Consider the following 22020-nt stretch of genomic DNA (forward strand, 5'->3'; position numbering starts at 1 on the left):
GAATAGGATCCATGAGCCCTGTCTCCCAGTCCTTGTTCTATTCACCAGATTCTCCATACCTTTTGTAAAGTTAATGTTTCTTCTCACTTTTAAGATGACATTAAAAATCTAAACTCGCCCACAACAGAAATTAGATGTAGGCCAGGAATAGAAACGCAGGTTGCCTGATTCCTGTACTGGTGTTCTAACCACTTGATCACATTTCCTCCCTGTGTATGCCAATGTACTTTTCTGTATGGTAAGGGAGTTCTGTTTCAAATGTTCAGGCAGGTTATAATGACAATTGTGTTTAGAAATCAACTACATTTATGAAACATGCCCCTCCATTGCCAGTTATCAAACACATTAATAGAGATGTTCTATCCTGTGCACTGTATCACTGGGATTAATTGTTTCCAGTTAATCTGGATACATTCACTTGCCATTCTCGAAACCTGATCTGCTTGTGCTTTGTAAGTGACGTGATGACCAAATAGGCTTTGTTGTCTTAAACCCCTTCAGGCCTAACTGCTCTGGGCCCCCATCTGTTGTGAGGCCCTTTTATTCATTGCTTCTAGACCTTAGTGCTTTGCACTACTTTCCGCCCCCCCCCACCTATAAACCACTCCATCTGTGCTCTACCAGAGTCTGGGGCCACTGTGATTTGATTTTGCATCTGCCAGTCCCAAATCAACTTTCAATTTTAGGGCAAAGAAGCTGAAGTCAAAGGGATTGAGACGTGGAGCAGTAAATTTTCTCTGCCACTATGTACAGTTTAATAAGCACCTACAGCACGGATCATTTTATTGAAGCAACGTCTATTGCAAATACACTACTCAGAGTGGATGATGGCCATTGTGCAGACAACTAAGTTCTTAAAAATAGAAGAAATTTGTTTCCCCAAGGATCAATGTTTTATTGACCTGCTAAGTTCTTGCAATATACAATTGCATATTGTTTGCTTGATGTGAATATTATGGGGGTAAAAGGTTGGTTTTCATTCCCAACTTTAGGTGCATTATGCTGCTTTAGCTAACTGTTGTCCCCAGTGTGACCAAGTGGCTGGGGCAGACCATACTGACCATGCCACTCTCAGAGCAGACTGCAAGACATAGGGCAGACAATCCCCAAAGGTGGTGACTTTATAATTAGATTAATCAAACCGCTAACAAAAGAGTTTCTGCAGTACCACACTAGTTAACCAGAAGCCAAACATACTCCCCTTTAGGCATTCCAGCCCTTGGGTCACATCCAGGCAACCCAATCGAATAGAGTGAGAGGTTATTGAGAACCCATTTCACCATATTCTTTCCTGAAGGATCAGACACATACTGCCAGGTCAATCTAAATCTCAGATCTTAGCCAAATATCATGCTGTCAGCCAATCCTTAGTAAACTAATTAAAGGTTTATTAATAAAAGAACAGTTATAAATGATTAATAAATCATATACATACAGATAATTGCAAAATCAGGTTTGTAGCAGTGAGAGAATAGACTGCTGGTTGTAAAGTCTCTCTGGTAACTTCCATAAGATTGAAAGGTCCTCAGGCGATAGTGCAAAATGCTCTTTTTAGCTGTAAATCCAGAGTCCAGCATATTAGAGCAGGAAAGAGGCAACATGTAGCTGTTTCAGGTGTCTTTTTATATCTCTGCCATGTGCATGGAAATTGACTGTGCCAAACAAAGCCCACAGCCCCTGTATATGGAAAGTTACTGGGCCAAGATGGAGTCCAGGGTCACACGAGCATATCCTACGCCCTTGCCTGTTTTGCTGACTGACAGAGGGTGGCCATTGGCTCCTTGCTGTCTAAGGCATCCTCAGAAATAGTTATCTGGACAGGAGCAGTTTCTTTAATGGTCCATTGTGAGAGTAGAGTGTCATCAATAGGCCATCAACACAGCTGTCTAGCCCTTGGGTAAATTCTATCTGGGGGTGTCACCCAGGAACACAACCAGGTTTAAGATACAAGTACATAGCCAGTATTCATAACTTTGGATATAAAGGTAATACATGCATATGAACAGGATAATCATACTTAGAAACATCATAACTTTTCCATTGACATCTTCCATGATATACTTTTGTACAAGATTTGCTGCAATTGTATAACAGTGGTAGCAACAATGATACAACTGGCCATCTTTAATCATACAGCATCATACTCAGTTTTCCTGATAGGCTTGATTCACCCCATGTAAACATTTGTACCCCATTGCATCCATGGTTTATTGGAAACTGTGTTACAATGTGAAGTGATAGCTAAGGCTATGTTTTAGTCACGGGTATTTTTAGTAAAAGTCACAGGCAGTAAACAAAAATTCACAGCTCCTGTCCATGTCTTTTACTATATACCCCTAACTAAAACTTGGGTGGGGGACCCCAGGTGCATGGGTGGGGGAGGGCGGTCCAGGGGTTCCATGGGTGCTGGGGGAGGTGGCCTGGGACCCTGCTGGTGCTGGGAGCGGGCAGCAGTGTGAAGCCCAGGAGCCCTGCTGGTGCTGGGGGGGAGGGGCAGGCTGTGGCCTGGGGCTGCGACCCCTGCTGGTGCTCAGGGGAGAGGGTTGGGGGTCACAGTCTCCCTATCTGGCTCCATGTCCTGGCAGCGGAGGGGCCAGGGAGCTCCGTGTGCCGCTCCCGCCACAAGCACCAGCTGTGCAGCTCTCATTGGCCAGGAACCACAGCCAATGGGAGCTGCAGGGGTAGGGCCTGTGAGTGCGGGCAGCGTGTAGAGCCCTGTGGCCCCTCCGCAGTCTAGGAGCCACAGAGCCATGCCAGTGGGAGCTAGAGAGATTCTTCCCCAACCCCCTGCTCCTAGCCCTGAGCCCCCTCCCACACATCCAAACTGCTGCTGCTGGCCATTGCAGAAGTCATGGAGGTCCCAGAAAGTCACAGAATACATGACAGACTTGCAGCCTTAGTGATAGCTTGTAATTTTAAATGGTTTCCAGGTCCTGCTTGTGGGCTAGGTGGGTCTGACGGAAGCCACATGATCTGGGTCCTCTGTGTGCAGTCTGCAAAGAGCCAGCCTTGAGCAAGTTGGGTCGAGTTGCGGCTTTCTGCCTTAGATAGCAGCCTGCTATGTCTCTCTTGTGTGTTAGGGTTCTAGAATCTAAGGGCTTGGCTACACTTACGTGGTAGTTCGGCGGCTGGCAATCGAACTTCCGGGTTCGATTTATCGCGTCTTGTCTGGACGCGATAAATCGAACCCAGAAGTGCTTGCCGTCGACTACGGTAATCCTGCTCGGCAAGAGCAGTACGCGGAGTCGACGGGGGAGCCTGCCTGCCGCGTCTGGACTGTGGTAAGTTCGAACTAAGGTACGTCGACTTCCGTAGCTGAAGTTGCGTACCTTAGTTCGAATTGGGGGGTTAGTGTAGACCAGGCCTGAGAAATACAGTAGTGTTACATTGGACCCTTCCAGAAAGGGGGGGGGGAGAAACTATAAGATATTCTAACTTATGTGTGTGTGCGCTAGGAACATAACTAGCACCACCGGAGGGTGTGGAGGAGGGATAGGTGGCAGTTTTGCTATCACACTTTACTAGGAGATAGCAGCTTTGAATTCCAACTGGGGTTTAATATGAGTCCATGGATAGAGGCTCACTGGGGCATGCATTTCTAACAGATTTTCTCTTGCTGGGGGTCTAGCATCTCATCTTTATTTTCCCCACTGAGTCTCCCAGTCTCACCAGCCATATTACTTTCCCAGCTCTGTCACTATGTGCTGCTATTCTTAATACACCTTCTCTTTGGTCACCACTGTGTTTGTTTCAGTTTGCTGCTCATTCTAACATAGCTGATTTCAAGCTCTCCAGGAATAGCAGTTGACCCCAATGGTAATTTCTGTCCACTGACTAATATAAACATCTTGTTTTGTCTTTCCATGTGCTGTGGCGTCCACTCTTATCATCTTCTTGCTTAGTCAGAATGGGCTGGCATAACTCTGCTTCTCTGAGTTTCCCTCATGGAGGGAGACTTTGTGGGTGGATTGAGAGACATTTACTTAGCAAAAAAGTGAATATCTTCAATGGATGGCAACATCTTGCTGTGCACTGAAAACTCACATGTTGCCTCCTGTTTTTTTGCTGTTTTTTTTTTCAGTGATGTTTTGATTCAAAACTCTGTTGGTTTGTGGTTAGGTAAATGCATATCTTGAAGGCAAAGCATTGGCACCTCTATATAATTTAATATTCTTATGATTCAACGAATATATTGGTATTGCAGTAGTGCCTGGAGTTCTGAGCTGACCCTGAAGCCCCATTATGCTAAGCCCTGTACAAACACATAGTGAGAGACAGTACTTGCCCCAACAAGTTTACTGTCTAAATAGAGAGTCTTGTGGCACCTTTAAGACTAACAGATGTATTGGAGCATAAGCTTTCGTGGGTGAATGCCCACTTCATCATGCATCCGACGAAGTGGGCATTCACCCACGAAAGCTTATGCTCCAATACATCTGTTAGTCTTAAAGGTGCCACAAGACTCTCTGTTGCTTTTTACAGATCCAGACTAGCACGGCTACCCCTCTGATACTTGTCTAAATAGAGGAGACAAAGAGCAGGAGAGGAAACAGAAGGCCAAAGTGCTTTGCCCGGCAAGGTCAGATCAGTGGCAGAATTGGGAATTGAAGGCTGGTCTGACTCCTAGTCCAGTGCCTTAGCCGTCTGACCCCATGGTGCTCCGTATTATTGCTTGCCTTTCTCAACATTCTGGTGTTCGGGGAAAGGTGAGAGGAGAAGTCTTCTGCAATGTTCCAGTCTCTGTTATCACTACAGGAAAATTTGCAACATAGTATTTTTAATTTCTTGGTGAGCTACCAAGTGAATAAGTGAATTGCTAATTCAAGGCTTTTGGTATGATTTCATAATGAATTAGTTTTACACTTTGGTCTGTTGAGCCTTCTGACTTCACTGGGCAAGTCAATGCTCTGTTTGGAGAAAATGCATACTTTTGTCAAAGAGGAGCATAGTTAAATGTCCATTTCATCACTTTGTTTAATCTCTAATTGGTCTCTGATTTGGCTAATTTCAAAAATATATATTTTACCATCTGGTGGCTTCATGGTGACCTATGTATAAGGCTACATCTTTTTTTTTTTCATGGAGGTTGCGGAAGTCACAGAATCTGTGACTTCCAGCGACCTCTGTGAATTCAGCCCTGTCACCTGAGAGCTCCCCGTGGCTGCGGGTACCAGGGGCCCCCCAGAATTCCCAGCCGCTGCGAGCAGCAGGTGCCCCCACAGCTCTGAGCTGGGGGGACCCTGGAGCTCCAAGCCTCCTCAGGTGATGGGGGCCCATAGAGCTCGGAATGACCCCCACAGCTGCTCAACCAATGTAGGCGGTGTGGGGACCCCACAAAATGCAGAGCCCAGCTATCAGGGATATTTTTAGTAAAAGTCACGGACAGGTCACAGGCAATAAAGAAAAATTTACAGAAGCCTGTGACCTTTTCCTGACTTTTACTAAAAATATCCCTGACAAAATCTTAGGCTTATTATGTACAATGACATACTCAATCTAAACTTCCTAGTGAAGTCACAACTCTCCCAGCTAAAACTGACCTTGTCATCCATGAAAAGATCCCAGGTGAGTCCCAGAGAATGAAATACTGTCTAATGCAATAGAGGTGGCCTTTCATAAGAGGCTTTCCTTTCAATGGGAATATCACTAATGGGTGATACCCTTACAAGCAAGAGTTACGTTGGGTTAACTTCCTTGTAATTGCATGTTAGCCAGGAGTGTTACAGTGAGGGATACAAGTGCTCTCCTCTGTGTCACTCAACTCTCTTATTACCTGGGGTCAGAACTCTTTGGCTTTAAAATGAAGGGGCATATTTGAAGAGAGGGTGGAGCCAGAAAGCAGCTGCCTCCACATCATGCTTCCTGGGCTAACCACAGATACCCGAGACAGAATCTCTTCTTCAGGGTAAGTGTTCATTGATCACTTCTTCAGCAGAGAGGAAAGGTGGTCCAGTGGTTTGGGGTGCTAGTGTGGAATGTGGGGGACTCCAGTTCGGGTCTCTGCTTTGACGCAGACTTTGTGTGACCTCAGGGAAAGTCATTAGTCTCTGTGCCTCAGTTCCCCATCTGTAAAATGATAATTGCACTGCCCTACCTCACAGGGGTGTTTTGTGAGGATAAATATGCTTAAGATTCTAAGCAGCTCAGATACCCTGGTAGTAGGGGCCAGATAAGTACCTAAGGGATCTAGGTAAGTAGATACTGCTGCTTAGACCAACTGTAGAGGGAGGCAGTCAATGGTAATATGGACTTTAGGCATCAGGCTTTCAGGGAGAAGGGGAGGTTGGGTAGCTGAATGGAGAGGAGTGTGTTGCATGGATGATGTGACCTCCAAGTCCCCTCCAATCCGCTTCTCTCAAGAGCCACAACCCATACCCCCTCTGTCAAATTCCTGACCCAATTTAAACTCAAGATTTCTCTGCTGATTTTTTTTTTTTTTTTTTTTAAATCCTTCTTTACCACTTGGCCCATGTTTAGGATACAGTCCAAAAATACATGCATATTTCTAATGCTAAGATTATTATCCTCTGTTTTTATATCATTCTAGACTTGTTTATCTCTCCATCATTGCTTTGTCCTTCTGGAGGCTGCGAAGGTTACCTTTGTTATGATTACCTTATCATAAAAGTATCCTAAACACTAAATTAACTCATTCATTTTAAGATCTACTTCACGTCTAGTCTGTGCTGTCAGATTTTACATTCTGGTGCTTCTCTCTAGTATGTTACTCTATTGAAGCATGTAGACTTGTGTGCTTTAGAAGAAGAAGAAAAAGACCAGCACTCGGCATTCTATCATTTGTTAGTTTCAAATTAATAACACCACCTCTGTAATACTGGTAGTGTATCTGCTACACCAAATATGCAGGCACTTGTTTATCTACAGGCTGTTCTGCAACTGAAGGAAAGGAAAATTGGTGCCACTTTGAGGATGTATAGAGTTCTAATTACTTGATGTATATTGATTAGTTACTCATGCAGAGTAGGAATGCTGCAGAGGGCTAGCAGTCTTAATTGATGAGAATGCTTAGAGTTGGAAGCTAATCAGCATTTTTATGTTGAGATTAGTTTTACATCGTACTTACAGCATTTACTGATTAATGGACGCGGGGCCCAATTTTGTAATTCTTACCCATAAACTATGCTACCACAGGTTACTCAGCATGATGCAAGAAAAACTGGATGAAATTCCATGACTTGTGTTTATGCAGCAGGTCAGACTAGATGATCATAATAGTTCTTTTTGGCCTTAAAATCTATGAACATATGAATTAGTCGTCTCTTTGACACTACAAGCTCCCATAAGGGTTGCAGGATAAGTTCTAATACTACTATTTTGAACACCCCTTTCCAAGCATCATTTTCAGTGTCAGGAAAGCAATTAATTGTAAACTGAAGTGATGTGCTGAGAAGAGCATAGTTTTGTCCAAAGTGTTAGCCCCATGGAGCTATACAGGTTTACACTGCTGAGGATCTAGCCCATTGTCCCTGTCCTATGGAGCTTATGTGTAGTGCACTGTTAGTGTTTCCCAGAGGAATGAATTATACACTGTACCTATTGTGGAATGACAGTAGGCACACAAGGATGGTTGGATCTCTTCGCTTTGGAACACCAAGCCTGTATACAGCCAACAGTATTTGAATCCATGTCATCTATTGGAATTGCATTAATTGGACAGCTTTTTTGGCAAATATGCCTGGAATGTGCTCTACTCTTTTTCAGATAATGCTGTGCTTTCATAATATACTAATTGATATATTCAAGTGCTACTGAGTGCGTGGCAACAGTTCATTAAGTCAGCACTTATGGTGCCCATAATGATCATGGAACCAAGTCCAAGACTGAAAACTGATAACCATCTCTGGGTCTAAGTGGTAAAGAAAAAGTTACCACCTTGATGACTCTCAAAATGCAGTTTTAAGTAGCTCTTCTCATTTTCCTAAGCGCATCCTGTTGCAATGATAGCACCACCAAATGTCAAAGTATTTGTAAATCTTTATTATAATGCTACAGACTCTTCTGTACGGCTGAGAACTAGTTCTAAGGGTAAAGGATTAGCCATGCCCCTTGCACATAAGAGAGGATTTTGGCTGCATAAAGCTAATTAATAATGCATTGCTCTGTAAGCAACATTCATAAATGTTAACACTGTCAAATGTCATGGGATATTTCCTTTACTTGGGAAGGAGGGAGGAACATGCTTACTAGATTTTTGCATGTGTGATATTCAGAAATAACTCCAAGCTCACCTCGGTATGTACAGAATAGCTAAAAGGGCTTGATGTAGTAAACAAATCAAAACACTAATCCTGACAATGTTACATATGCAGGCAAAAAGAGCAGGATGTTTCTTCTTTTATTATTTTTACAGTTTTGTTTCATTAGATGCTACAGTGATGGGCACTACAGAAAACCCAAAGGGAAGTAGGCATGTTCCAGAATATAGGTCAGGATCTGAACTGTTTCAATATCTGTCAAGCAGGTGGAGATGAAATCTATCCAATACTACTGTATTTCACTTTCCACTCTTCTATTAGATATGTGACTGCCATGCTGTCTGGAGTGGCTCATGACTGTGAGTGCCTACCTCAGGGCAGAAAACACCCCAAACAGGTGGTATGTTCTATAGTTAGATTTCACCAAGCCTGTAATAAAAGTGAACTCCTGGATCACTATACCAGTCTTACCATGGAGTCACGGACAGTCCCCTTGGGCATTCCAATCTATCTGGCCACTCAGACAAATGACTTTGTGATAAAAGGTCCCTTAAACCCCAAATCACACATCAGGCTTCTCCCAGTCCCAAGAGACCAGTCACTTACCCCAGATCAATTGCTAATCTAGATCTTACACCAAAGACAATGCTGGCAGCCAATTCTATACTAAACTAACTAAAGATTTATTAGCTTTTTAAAAAAAAAGAGAATTATTGAGAGGATAAAGCAGGTAAAATATATGTACAGGTGAATCACAGTTTATAATTCCAAATGGTGGCAGGCAGTGATGTAATTAACTGCCTGTTTCCCAAAAGCCTTTTCAAGATGCCCAGATTGTCTCTGGGGATCTCTGCTTTGCATCTGGCACACTTCCCTGTAAAAGTCCAAACAGTTAAGAGATAAAGTATCTTTCCATGAATTCAATTCATAGCTTCTTCTCGCAGAAACCAAGCTGACAGCATCATTGCCCACATGCACTTTTCCTTTGAGGAGGAGTGAGGAATGCATTTAGTCTTTTGACCTCTGACCATCATACATAATAGCCACTTGCTTCGAAATGATCATTTCTGTTAAAGTCTTTCATTAACATTTCACAAGATTTCTTTGTGTATATCACGATAATTAAGGGTATGTCTATACTGCCACATTACAGCGCGGCCATGGCTACGCTGTGACATGGGCAGTGTAGTCGCACTTTAGCGCCGGGGGAGAGCTCTCCCAGCAATAAAAAATAACCACCCCGAATTAGGGGTGGTAGCCTTATTGCTGGGAGCATGGCTCCAGGCAATAAAAGGCTGTCTATACTGGTGCTTTTCAGTGCTAAAACTTTTGTTGCTTGGGGGGAGGGGGGTGTTTTTTCCATAGTGTAGACATAGCCTAAATAACCCATCAGTGTAAATGTTTGCTTTTAGGTTATAACATGAACAGATAAGCAAAAACAATACAAGTAACATTCCACTAGTTTTCATGAAGTTTAAACACCTGAATACACTCTTACATTTACACTCATTTTCATCTATACTAATATACAAGTGAAACTAAACTGTTTAGTTTAACTAAAACTGTGAAACCCTGTGCTTTCAATGCACCTTTCATTGGAATGGACTTACATAGCCCTGGTCTACACTACGAATTTAGGTCGAATTTAGCAGCGTTAGGTCGATTTTAACCCTGCACCCATCCACACGACCAAGCCTGTTTTGTCAACTTAAAGGGCTCTTAAAATCGATTTCTGTACTCCTCCCCGGTGAGGGGTTTAGCACTAAAATTGACCTTACTGGGTCGAATTTGGGGCAGTGTGGACACAATTCGACGGTATTGGCCTCCAGGAGCTATCCCAGAGTGCTCCATTGTGACCACTCTGGACAGCACTCTCAATTCAGATGCACTGGCCAGGTAGACATTCAAAAGTTCCCAGGGCTTTTCCTTTCATTTCCTGTTTGGCCAGCGTAACGAGCTGATCAGCACAGATGACCATGCAGAGCTCATCAGCACAGGTGACCATGGAGTCCCAGAATCGCAAAAGAGCTCCAGCATGGACCGAACAGGAGATACTGGATCTGATCAGTGTATGGGGAGAAGAATCCGTGCAGGCAGAATTCCATTCCAAAACATGAAATGCCGATATATTTGCAAAATCTCCAAGGACATGATGGACAGAGGCTATAAGAGGGACCCACAGCAGTGCCGCGTGAAAGTTAAGGAGCTGAGGCAAGCCTACCAAAAAAACAAAGGATGCAAATGGTCACTCCGGGTCAGAGCTCCATACATGCCGCTTCTATGATGAGCTGCATGCAATTCTAGGGGTGGCCCCTACCACTACTCCACCACTGTCCATGGACACCTGCAAGGGGGGAGTCTCACGTAACAGGGATGAGGATTTTGTGGAGGAGGAGGAAGAGGAGAAGGTTGAGGATAGCGCACAGCGGCAAGAGGAGAATCCCTTCTCCCCAACAGCCAGGAACTGTTCATCACCCTGGAGCCAATAGCCTCCCAACCCTCCCAAGGCGAGCTCCTGGACCATGAAGCCAGAGAAGGCACCTCTGGTGAGTGTATCTTCGTAAATATAATACAGGCTTTAAAAGCAAGTATGTTTAAAGATTAATTTACCCTGAAGACTTGGGATGCATTTGCGGCCAGTATAGCTACTGGAAAAGTCTGTTAATGTGTCTGGGGATGAAGCGGAAATCCTCCAGGGACATCTCCATGAAGCTCTCCTGGAGGTACTCTAAAAGCCTTTGCAGAAGGTTTCTGGGGAGGGAAGCCTTATTCCATCCTCAATGGTAGGACACTTTACCATGCCAAGCCAGTAGCAAGTAGTCTGGAATCATTGCAGAACAAAACATTGCAGCGAATGGGCCTGGGCTTTGGTGGCATTCAAGCAACATCTGTTCTTTATCTCTGTGTTAGCCTCAGGAGAGTGATGATATTCATGGTCATCTGGTTGGAAATATGGGGAATTTGTTTAAGGGGACATTCAGAGATGTCCGTTCCTGCTGGGCTGTTTGCCTTTGGCTGAAAAGAAATCATCCCCTCTGCTAGCCACGCAGTGCGGGGGAGGCCCGTTCATGCTGAGCTGTTCACGTTTGGCTGATAGGGATCTTCCCTGATACTAGCCATGCGGTGGTGGGGTGGGTGTGTGGGGGGGGGGGGGGGGGGGGGGGGAGGGGGTTCTCCCGGAGATTTGGGGGGGGGGGGGTTTGGATTGTGCTGCACATTCACCCTAAAACCGCAGCCCCTCCTTTTAAATGGCCAACCCAATGGGCTTTGCTTGGTATGGGAAAGGAGGGCACTGCTGTTTGAAGCCGTTCCCACATGTTCTAAAGGTTGAAGAAGCCGAAACCCTTTGCCTTACCATGGCTGCCTGCAAGCCAAATTCTGTTGCCTAGCCGAGCATGTGTGATGTCTCACACCAAACTGGCAGGCACTCAATATAAGAGGCAAAATGAGACCTTGTACCAAAAGCACATGTGCTATGTAATGTGAATTCAGTGTGAAATAGTCTTCCCTTTGTTCTCTAAAATGTATCTTTTTAAATACTACTCTCCCTTTTTTTCCTCCCGCAGCTGCAAATGTTTCTATGCTCCCCACATCATCTCCATCCCAGAGGCTAGTGCAGATTAGAAAGTGAAAAAAACGCACTCGCAATGACATGTTCTCAGAGCTCACGCAGTCCTCCCGCACTGAAAGAGCTCAGCAGAATGCGTGGAAGCAAACAATGGCAGAATCCAGGAAAGCGTTAAGTGAACACGATGAGAGGAGGGAGGAGCATGCTGAGAGGAGGCAGGATGCAATACTGAGGCTAATGGGGGAGCAAACTGACTTGCTCAGGCGTCTGGTGGAGTTGCAGGAAAGGCAGCAGGAGCACAGACTGCTGCTGCAGCCCCTCTATAACCACCTGCCCTCCTCCCCAGGTTCCATATCCTCCTCACCCAGATGCCCAAGAACGCGTAGGGGGGAGGGGAGGAGGCTACGGGCACCCAGCCACTCCACTCCAGAGGATTGCCCAAGCAACAGAAGGCTGGCATTCAATAAGTTTTGAACTGTAGTGTGGCCTTGTCCTTCCCTCCTTCCCTCATCCCCCACCCCACCCAGTGCTTCCCTCCTCACCCACCCCTCCCGCGCTACCTTGCAAGTTTTCCCCCTATTTGTGTGATGAATTAATAAAGAATGCATGATTTGGAAACAATAATGACTTTATTGCCTTTGAAACTGGTGATGGAAGGGAGGAGGTCGGTTGGGGTGGGTTTTCATCAAGAAGAAACAAACAGAACTGTCACACCATAGCCTGGCCAGTCATGAAACTGGTTTTCAAAGCGTCTCTGATGCGCAGGGTGCCCAGCTATGCTCTTCTAATAGCCCTGGTGTCTGGCTGCGCGTAATCGGCCGCCAGGTGATTTGCCTCAACCTCCCACTCTGCCATAAACATCTCCCCCTTACTCTCACAGATATTGTGGAGCAGGCAGCAAGCAGCAATAACAATGGGAATATTGGTTTTGCTGAGATCTAACCTAGTCAGTAAACTGTGCCAGCGAGCTTTTAAATGTCCAAATGGTACATTCTACCACCATTCTGCACTTGCTCAGCCTATAGTTGAACTTCTCCTTACTATTGTCCAGGCTGCCTGTGTATGGCTTCATGAGACATAGCATTAAGGGGTAGGCTGGGTCCCCAAGGATAACTATAGGCATTTCAACATCCCCAACGGTAATTTTCTGGTCTGGGAAGTAAGTTCCTTCCTGCGGCTGTTCAAACAGACCAGAGTTCCTGAAGATGCGCGCGTCCTGCACCTTTCCCGGCCATCCCACATTGATGTCGGTGAAAGGTTCCTTGTGATCCACCAGTGCTTGCAGCACCATTGAAAAGTACCCCTTTTGGTTTATGTACTGGCTGCCAAGGTCGACCGGTCCTAAGATAGGGATATGCATTCCATCTATTGCCCCACCACAGTTAGGGAACCCCATTGCAGCAAAGCCATCCACTATGACCTGCACATTTCCCAGAGTCACTACCCTTGATAGCAGCAGCTCAGTGATTGCATTGGCAACTTGGATCACAGCAGCCCCCACAGTAGATTTACCCACTCCAAATTGATTCCCGACTGACCGGGAGCTGTCTGACGTTGCAAGCTTCCAGAAGGCTATCACCACTCACTTCTCAATTGTGAGGGCAGCTCTCATCTTGGTATTCTTGCTCTTCAGGGTAGGGGAAAGCAAGTCACAAAGTTCCATGAAAGTGCCCTTACGCATGTGAAAGTTTCGCAGCCACTGGGAATCATCCCAGACCTGCAACACTATGCGATCCCACCAGTCTGCTTGTTTCCCTGGCCCAGAATCGGCATTCCACGGCGTGAACCTGCCCCATTACCACCATGGTGTCCAAATTGCCAGGGCCCGTGCTTTGAGAGAAGTCTGTGTCCATGTCCTCATCACTATCGTGATCGCCCTGTCATCACCTCCTCACCTGCTTTTGCAGGTTCTGCACATACTGCAGGATAATGCACAAGGTGTTAACAATGCTCACAACAGCAGCAGTGAGCTGAGCAGGCTCCATGCTTGCCGTGGTATGGCGTCTGAAGGAGAGCAGGAAAGCAGAGTTGCAGTGGAATTGGTGGATGACGATGGTTAGCACCGCGCACATTTCCCGAGGAAGAACACACGTACCTGGGAGCCCATGACAGACAACATGGAGAAATTCGCTATTGAGACAATAGCAGCAGAGCAGAGTTGCATCGGAAGCAGTGTATGATGACGGTTAGCAGTCCTACTGCACCGTCTGCTGACAGCAGCACCTAGGACACAACAGTGGCAGTGGCAGTGAGCTGAGCTGAGCGGGCTGCGCACTTGCCGTGGTATGGCATCTGTACGGAAAAAAGACGTGAAACGATTGTCTGCCATTGCTTTCACGGAGGGAGGGGCAACTGACTACATGTACCCAAAACCACCCGTGACAATGTCTTTGCCCCATCAGGCATTGGGAGCTTAACCCAGAATTTCAATGGGCAGCAGAGACTGCGGGAACTGTGGGATAGCTACCCACAGTGCACTGCTCCATAAGTCGATGCTAGCCATGGTAGTGAGTATTCACTCCGCCGACTTAATGCGCTTAGTGTGGACATACGCAATTGACTATATTAAAATTGATTTCTAAAAATTGACTTCTATAAAATCGACCTAATTTCATAGTGTATACATACCCATAGATTCACTCCCACCTTTCCCCGGGCTCACTGAGTTTTGCTTTCAATTTCAAATGGCATTTATTAGAATAACTGAAAGCAAGACCAGCTGAATTATTTTATTTTGTTTGATCTCTCTCTGATCTTGTCATTCTTCAAACTCTTCAGTATCCACACAACTTTGTAAGAGAGTGATTTTGTCTGAGCCTCTGCTTTGGTTCTCAAAAGATTTAATTCTTTGGAGCACCAGGAAAGCTCTCTTCAGATCACAGTTTTAGAACATCTGATCTAAACTATCTAAATATCTTTAGCTATCGTAGGTGTTCATACTACTTTTATCCTCAAGATATGTCAGCACTCATTTCTAGTTTTCAATAAAAATCATGGCTGTGGATTTCAACTGTTCAAAAAATCATTGATGAAAATCCTGTAATAAATTTAAACACGTTAAATTATTTTGCCTTTGTTGTATTTTTGTGGGGGGGGGGCTGTGTGCACGCGCAAAAAGGATCTGGATGTTCACTTCTTCCTAAATTCAAAAAGTTTATTATATTTTTCTTTTTTTCTTTTTAATGTTATCTATTTAAACTTGCTTCCAAAGTTGCATTGGTAGGCAGTCATTACAATCAAATGTCTGTTCTGCAAGCAGCGCTGAAAAAACCCAAGATAATATAGCACAATGCTCAATGTCTTAAAACTCTGTTACAGCCCCTGTAAAACAGTTAAGTGAATTCACTAGACTGAAAGGTATTAGCCCACTTCCTACACATGTGCTGTGGTTTCACTCTAAACCAAAGTGTGGTGTAATAGCAGTCTTATTGCTTATTTGATGCTTCACTTGGTTTGGAATTGTATATGACTTAGTGGCTTCTAAATGCTAATCACCCTAACAGACTTGAGCATCACTCTCTGGAAGATGACTGAACTGGTTTTAGAGCATTTTTCTTGCTGGAAACACATCAAATTCTTTTAATAAAATATCCTTTTACATGTAGAGATACATTTTAAATTTTTTAATGTTCATCAGAAAACTCCTTACAATAAGCAGTAGATCGCAAAAGAATATATTATCATAATCTAATAATTCTTTAGAAAACATTGTATTGCCATTTGACTGTATTGTCATTTAAATATATATATATAAATAAAAAATCCATTTATATAACATCTTTCCCCTATCCCTTAGTCCACTGCTGACATGCAGCCACCTCTGGCAGCTGTTTAACTCCACACAACAACACTACAGAGCTATCCAGGACAGGAAGAGAAGAATGCAATTACTCAAACTGGATTTTGTCGGGACATCACTGTTAACACCACAACTTACATGGACAAAATTCCATTAGATCCTTGGTGACGGCAAGCATTCAGGGTCATAATTTTTATGTCCTATTCAATAGCGTCTACAACACAATAGTGCCTCCTTATGCCATGCTGGGGGGTTGATTCAGCACAGGGAAGTCATTCACAGGGAAGAGTGAATCACCACCACAATATTAGATTGTTTATTGCTTCTTCTGACTTGCATCAGCAGCATTTATCAGGTTTTAATTGTATACGGCTGCATGCCTTGAAACATTTTATAAACAATCAGAATATGTTCTAGGAATATACAATTTACCATGCCTGTTTACTGCTGTGGCAGAACTCCAGACTTGCTCTAATGACCAATTCTTGGTACTTCAGAAGAAGGGGTGGAGGGAACTCAACAAAGCCCAGAAACAAACACGCGAAACCCTATAATATATCTAATCCTGCCTTTTCTAGTGTCACAATAGAGAAAGGTAGTTTTGCTTTTTCTGTAATATGTTTCAGAATAAGGAAAAACAAGTTGCTCTCTTAATATAATAATGCACACAATTATGTTAACCTAAGTTTTAGGATTAGAATTTCTTTGTTCTTTGTATATCTGTTAAGCAAGTTGGGATGCTCGCATGAAATCCTAGTTCATGAGAGGCTGCAGTTTCCATTGATTGATAGGAACTGTGAACAATAGGATCCAAATATGTTTATGCAGAGAGGTTTCTTTTTAATGATGGGCAAACCTCAAAAGGTTCAAAGGTTCCACATGGATAAGTGCTCAAATGTGTGTATGCTTATGACAAGCTCTTGGGTCTGCAAAATTGGGCTGAAAATCGTATAAAAACTGGCTTTTTAAGGAGATTTATTGTAGCTCCTGTTTCTGAAAAATCCGTAAGAACAAACTTTTTCTGCTTCATTTCTGCATTTAGGCCCAGTCCTGCAAGTTGTTCTGTATGGGCAGGCCCCTGCACTTGCATGGAGCCCCAGTGACTTCATGTGTGCACAGAGCTTTCCCCTGCATGAATCTAGTTATAGAATCGGAGCCATAGTCATAGCCTGAAATTGAGAGGTTTGCAAAATTTGAAAATGGGATGTGAAAGCAGCATCAGTCTTTTTTTTTTTTTTTTTTTTAAACTTCCATTCAGTTTCAATTTCTGGATTGGATCTTACCTCACTGAATCTGTTCATCTATTCCTAATTTTTAATTTGCTCTCCCTTTCCCTTTAAGGATATTCAGGAGTAATATTAGAAAAAAAAATGGGGGGTGGGGGTTAGACCTGACCTCCCTTTTTTGTGGGTACAATTTGCACCTGCATTTTTGTTCACATAAAAAGAATTGCAGGTGCCACTCAGGGTACTTGTACATCTAACAACCTGATTTGCAACTGCAATCAACTGCAGATGAAAAAAGGAAAAGTGTAAATTTTGTAGGTACACATTACCTCCAGAAAGAAGGGTGCCCACTCGAAATCATGGCTCTTCACAACAATTGTCAGATAAGTCAAATATAGGTGTGAACAGGTTGAACAGTATGTCTTTAAAAGCTTGGATCACTGTGCATTGAAGGAATAATTGCTCTAAATAGAAGAACTGCTTTAACACTGATATTAGTGAGCATAGTATATTTCTTCAAACTCATTGATAAATTTGCACTTATGGCTGTCTCCTACTGACAACAATTAATGTGCTGTGTTACTTGTGTTTGCCTCTATGCTGCACAATCAGGAGCGTTTAGGGTCATTCCCAACTCTCTAACAGAGGCAACCAAAAAGAGCAGCTGGGGAAAAAAAACAAATCTCTGAGTTGTCTCATTTTCCACAGAGATAAGGAGAGAATGATTGGTTTATGACTTGAATGGCTGTAGCATACAATTTTTAAAACTAATTTTTGTGAGATTGTCAATCAGATCTCTGCTGTTATCTTCGTGGTGGTACCTGCCAAAAGATGAATCTCGTAGATGAATGTCATAGTTGTTTTTTGGCTAGCAACTATTCTTACTGTGGATGTGATGCTCCTGATTTGCATACTTTGTTCTGAAATTTACACTCCGACAGCTAAAACAATAACATGCTTATGAATGTAAATGTTTGTCTTTTAGCCGTTTAATGTCTTCACAAAGATTTATGGTTTGTTTATTCGTTTAATAACACTTGGAACCTCTATGGTGTTTTTACTCAGAATATCAAGGCAAATTTACAAGTATTAATTAAACCTCACAAAAACACCCCATTGAATATGTAATCTCATATTCATTTTAAAGATGGATAAACTAAGGCACAAAGAGGTTAAATGATATGCCAAAGGTCTCATAATCACTGGCATAGGCAAAGACAGGAGTTCTGATTTGCAATCCTCATTAGTAACCATTAGTCCTTAGCACCAGGAATTACCAGACATTTTAGCTGCTTTTGAGTGTTGGGGTCAGAGTCTGCTCTCACTAAGCTATTGTAAATCAACAGTAACTCTATTGACTTCACAGTGATGCGATTCACACTAGTGTAAAACTAGCAGACAATGGCTCAATATCACCTTTATTGGACATAAACTTGGCATGGCATGGACTGTTTTGTTGCACCTGAAATATGAATAAACAAATGAGATGATGATGATCCCTCTTGGAAGCTAAGCAATTTGCTAATTAAATTGGGATTACCAGATTTATTAAGATTGTAGAAGTGGTGTAGTCCAGTGGATAGTACTCTGGAATGTGACTTTGCCCCAAACCTGCTTAATGACCTTGAGTAACCCACTTCAACTGTCTGTATCCCTGTCTTCCCTCCCATCATTTGTCTATCTGGGCTGTTTAGATCGACAGTTGCTTGGGGTGGGGCAGGGGACAAGGGGCTGTATTTTGCTCACTGTTTGTACAGTGACACAATGGGTTCCTGATCTCAGTTGGGACCTCTAGATGCTATTGTAATACAAACAATAAATAATAGTAATTATTCAATAAGGCTATCTCAGTATGGTCTTGGAGCAGGACAGGTCCTATCTTAGACTTACTGAAAGCAGGGTTCATGCTATTTTGCCATTGTGTTTCACTCCCCTATGTATCAGTGCTTTTTATTCTTGTGTTTTCCGCTGTAGCCAGTAACCCTTGCAAGGTAATTAATAGCAAACCTTGTGGTGTTTGTTCACAAAAGCGTTAATCTGTGTTTGATGTCAGTGAGCAAACGGAAGAGTTGCCTTGTGTGTTCCTGAGCGTATCACCGCATGGAGGAGAATGACTCTGAAAGCTAGCTCCTGGGAGTACCAAGGGAGTGTGACATCTTCTATACTACTTAGGAGCTGCAGCTTAGGCAGCACTGCTCATACGGGGGCAGCAAGGGACCATAAGGTGATCAGTGCTACTCGTTGTGTTAGGCCTGGATAGTCCATGTGCTCACCTTACTCTAAAGGCTATGGTTATGCCTAGCTTTTGAACAGGAGCACAAGGGGAAGGAAGGGTAGGAAATGCCTCATCATTTCTCCTTTGTGCAGGGCCTGGATGCAATATAGCACTTGTGATTTTGCCTTGCTTTGCAGTCACTGCTCAGATTTGATAAACAATGTGTGTGTGTGTGTGTGTGTGTGTATTTCCTTTTTATATCTGAGCCTGATTTCCTTTCAGTTCTATGACATTTGTGTGATCTGTTTCATTTACTTTACAAAGAGAGTTGGGTTATAGGTTTGTTTTATATTTTTGGAGAAGAGTGTAATACAAATACCCATATAGGCATCTATTCTTTATATAAAAAGAGCAGGAGTACTTGTGGCACCTTAGACACTAACAAATTTATTTGAGCATAAGCTTTCATGGGCTGCAGCCCACTTCATCAGATGCATAGAATGGAACATATAGTAAGAAGATATATATACATACAGAGAACATGAAAAGGTGGAAGTTGCCATACCAACTCTAAGAGGCTAATTAATTAAGATGAGCTATTATCAGCAGGAGAAAAAAAACTTTTGTAGTGATAATCAAGATGGCCCATTTCAGACAGTTGACAAAAAGGTGTGAGGATACTTAACATGGGGAAATAGATTCAATTTGTGTAATGACCCAGCCACTCCCAGTCTCTATTCAAGCCCAGATTAATGGTATCTAGTTTGCACATTAATTCAAGTTCAGCAGTTTCTTGTTGGAGTCTGTTTTTGAAGCTTTTCTGTTGCAAAATTGCCACCTTTAAGTCTGGTACTGAGTGACCAGAGAGGTTGAAGTGTTCTCCTACTGGTTTTTGAATGTTATGATTCCTGATGTCAGATTTGTGTCCATTTATTCTTTTGCGTTTGGCCAATGTACATGACAGAGGGGCATTGCTGGAACATGATGGCATATATCACATTGGTAGATGTGCAAGTGAACGAGCCCCTGATGGCATGGCTGATGTGATTAGGTCCTATGATGGTGTCACTTGAATAGCTATGTGGACAGAGTTGGCATCGGGCTTTGTTGCATGGATAGGTTCCTGGGTTAGACCTAATCACATCAGCTATGCCATCAGGGGCTCACACTTTTTTGTCAACTGTCTGAAATGGGCCAACTTGATTATCACTACAAAAGTTTTTTTTTCCTCCTGCTGATAATAGCTCATCTTAATTAATTAGCCTCTTAGAGTTGGTATGGCAACTTACACCTTTTCATATTCTGTGTGTGTGTGTGTGTGTGTATTCTTACTATATGCTCCATTCTATGCATCTGATGAAGTGGGCTGTAGCCACGAAAGCTTATGCTCAAATAAATTTGTTAGTCTCTAAGGTGCCAAAAGTACTCCGGTTCTTTTTGCGGATACAGACTAACACGGCTGCTACTCTGAAACCTATTCTTTATATATTGTACCTAATCTAAAAAGGTTATTCACACCCCTGGTAAGGTGCCAGGTACAGGTCTATTAACAATTATAATGTCCATCACATTTGGACTCAACCAAGTCTTCTAAACAAGATTTGTTTTTATTGGAATTTGAATGGTACCCATCATCAGTACACAGGATTGGAAAGAATGCTGGTAAATAAGATTGGGACTAGTTTGCTTGCCAGCAGAGTTGACATGCAAAGTGTGTGAGAAAATCCATCCTGTCACTCTGTTTGGCAGTTTGATTATTCAGTTTCTTTACTGCAAAGAAAAAAGTCAATGGGAAAGTTCAGGAAGTTTATAGTATCCTTTTGAGTAAGAGCAACCTCTTGCAGGTGCACCTGACTGAATCTGACTGTACTGGCAACATAGTGATTTACTGAACTCCAGCTAACCAAAAGTTGCTGTCAAGCAAAGGTCAGTTATGTCCTGCAGGACTGTAGTGATGAAACTCATACTTGTGTGGAATCCCAAACACTGCAGATGCAAAGTGTCTCAGCATTGAGAAGCTGGGACTTTGAAGGTCAATATGAACAGGGGTCTTGATGGAGACAGAGATGGTTTAATGAGACTTAACTGCATATCTTAATTATAACTGGTTGGGGGGAAATGTGCAAGAAATTTGAAGTTGTTTCCATTTCACGGAGTTCACAATGGACCCATTTTTCCTTTTATTTCCCCCACAAAATTATTCACAATTTTAATAAATGTTTTTATCAAAAAAAATATATTGAACATGTCAATACCTGTTTTAGATTTAAAGTGTAGTGGGGAAAAAAGTATAATTCTGAAAAAGTTGGTAGTTTTGCATGAAATATTTTGTTTTTGAAAAAAGCCTATTTTTTACTAAAAATTTGTTATTCAAAAATATTCAGCTCTAGCCTCGATGCACTGGGTTAATAGCAGAAAAAATATTTTATACACAAATCTTCTGAGCTGGGCAGCCTTTGGTAAGTCATGTATTGTCTATAGTAAGTGGGAAGACTTAATTACCCAAACAAATGTTTGCTATTCACTATAATTTCTGTAAAACGGAAATTGCCCTGTATGTGCTGTATGACGTTTCCATGTCAATGCTTCAAAAAGTCTAACATAACAATTCATATGTGAGAGTGACATTACTGTGGAATTAGAGAGACAAGATGGGTGAGGTAATATTTTTTTATTGGATCAACTTCTGTTGGTGTGAAAGAAGCTTTCGAGCCTGTACAGAGCTCTTCTTCATGTCTGGGAAAGATATCCAGAAGGTCACAGCTCAACACAAGGTGGAACAGATTGTTTAGCATAAGTAGTTAACACATATTGTAAGAGACCATTCCAAGTGAAGTGGCCAGCTAACACCTCTGCCTGCCCTCAAAGGACCAAAAAAAAAAAAAAAGGGGGGGGGGAGGGAAAGGGGGGTTTAGTGGTTTACAGATTATTGTATTAAGTTATAAATCCAGTGTCTTTATTAAGTCCATGATCTCTTCATCTCTTGAAGATATTGT

The 22020-nt window shown here is 42.9% G+C and overlaps 1 protein-coding gene across 2 annotated transcripts in view; it reads left to right on the forward strand.

The window, feature by feature from the left end:
- LOC112106608 (calcium-activated potassium channel subunit alpha-1) overlaps positions 1-22020 on the forward strand; it is a 916252-nt gene that overhangs the window by 352446 nt on the left and 541786 nt on the right. The gene's annotated exons all lie outside the window — the stretch shown is intronic.

Source organism: Terrapene carolina, unplaced genomic scaffold (genome assembly GCF_002925995.2).
Source record: "Terrapene carolina triunguis isolate 2854851 unplaced genomic scaffold, T_m_triunguis-2.0 Scaffold147, whole genome shotgun sequence".
NCBI lineage: Eukaryota > Metazoa > Chordata > Testudines > Emydidae > Terrapene > Terrapene triunguis.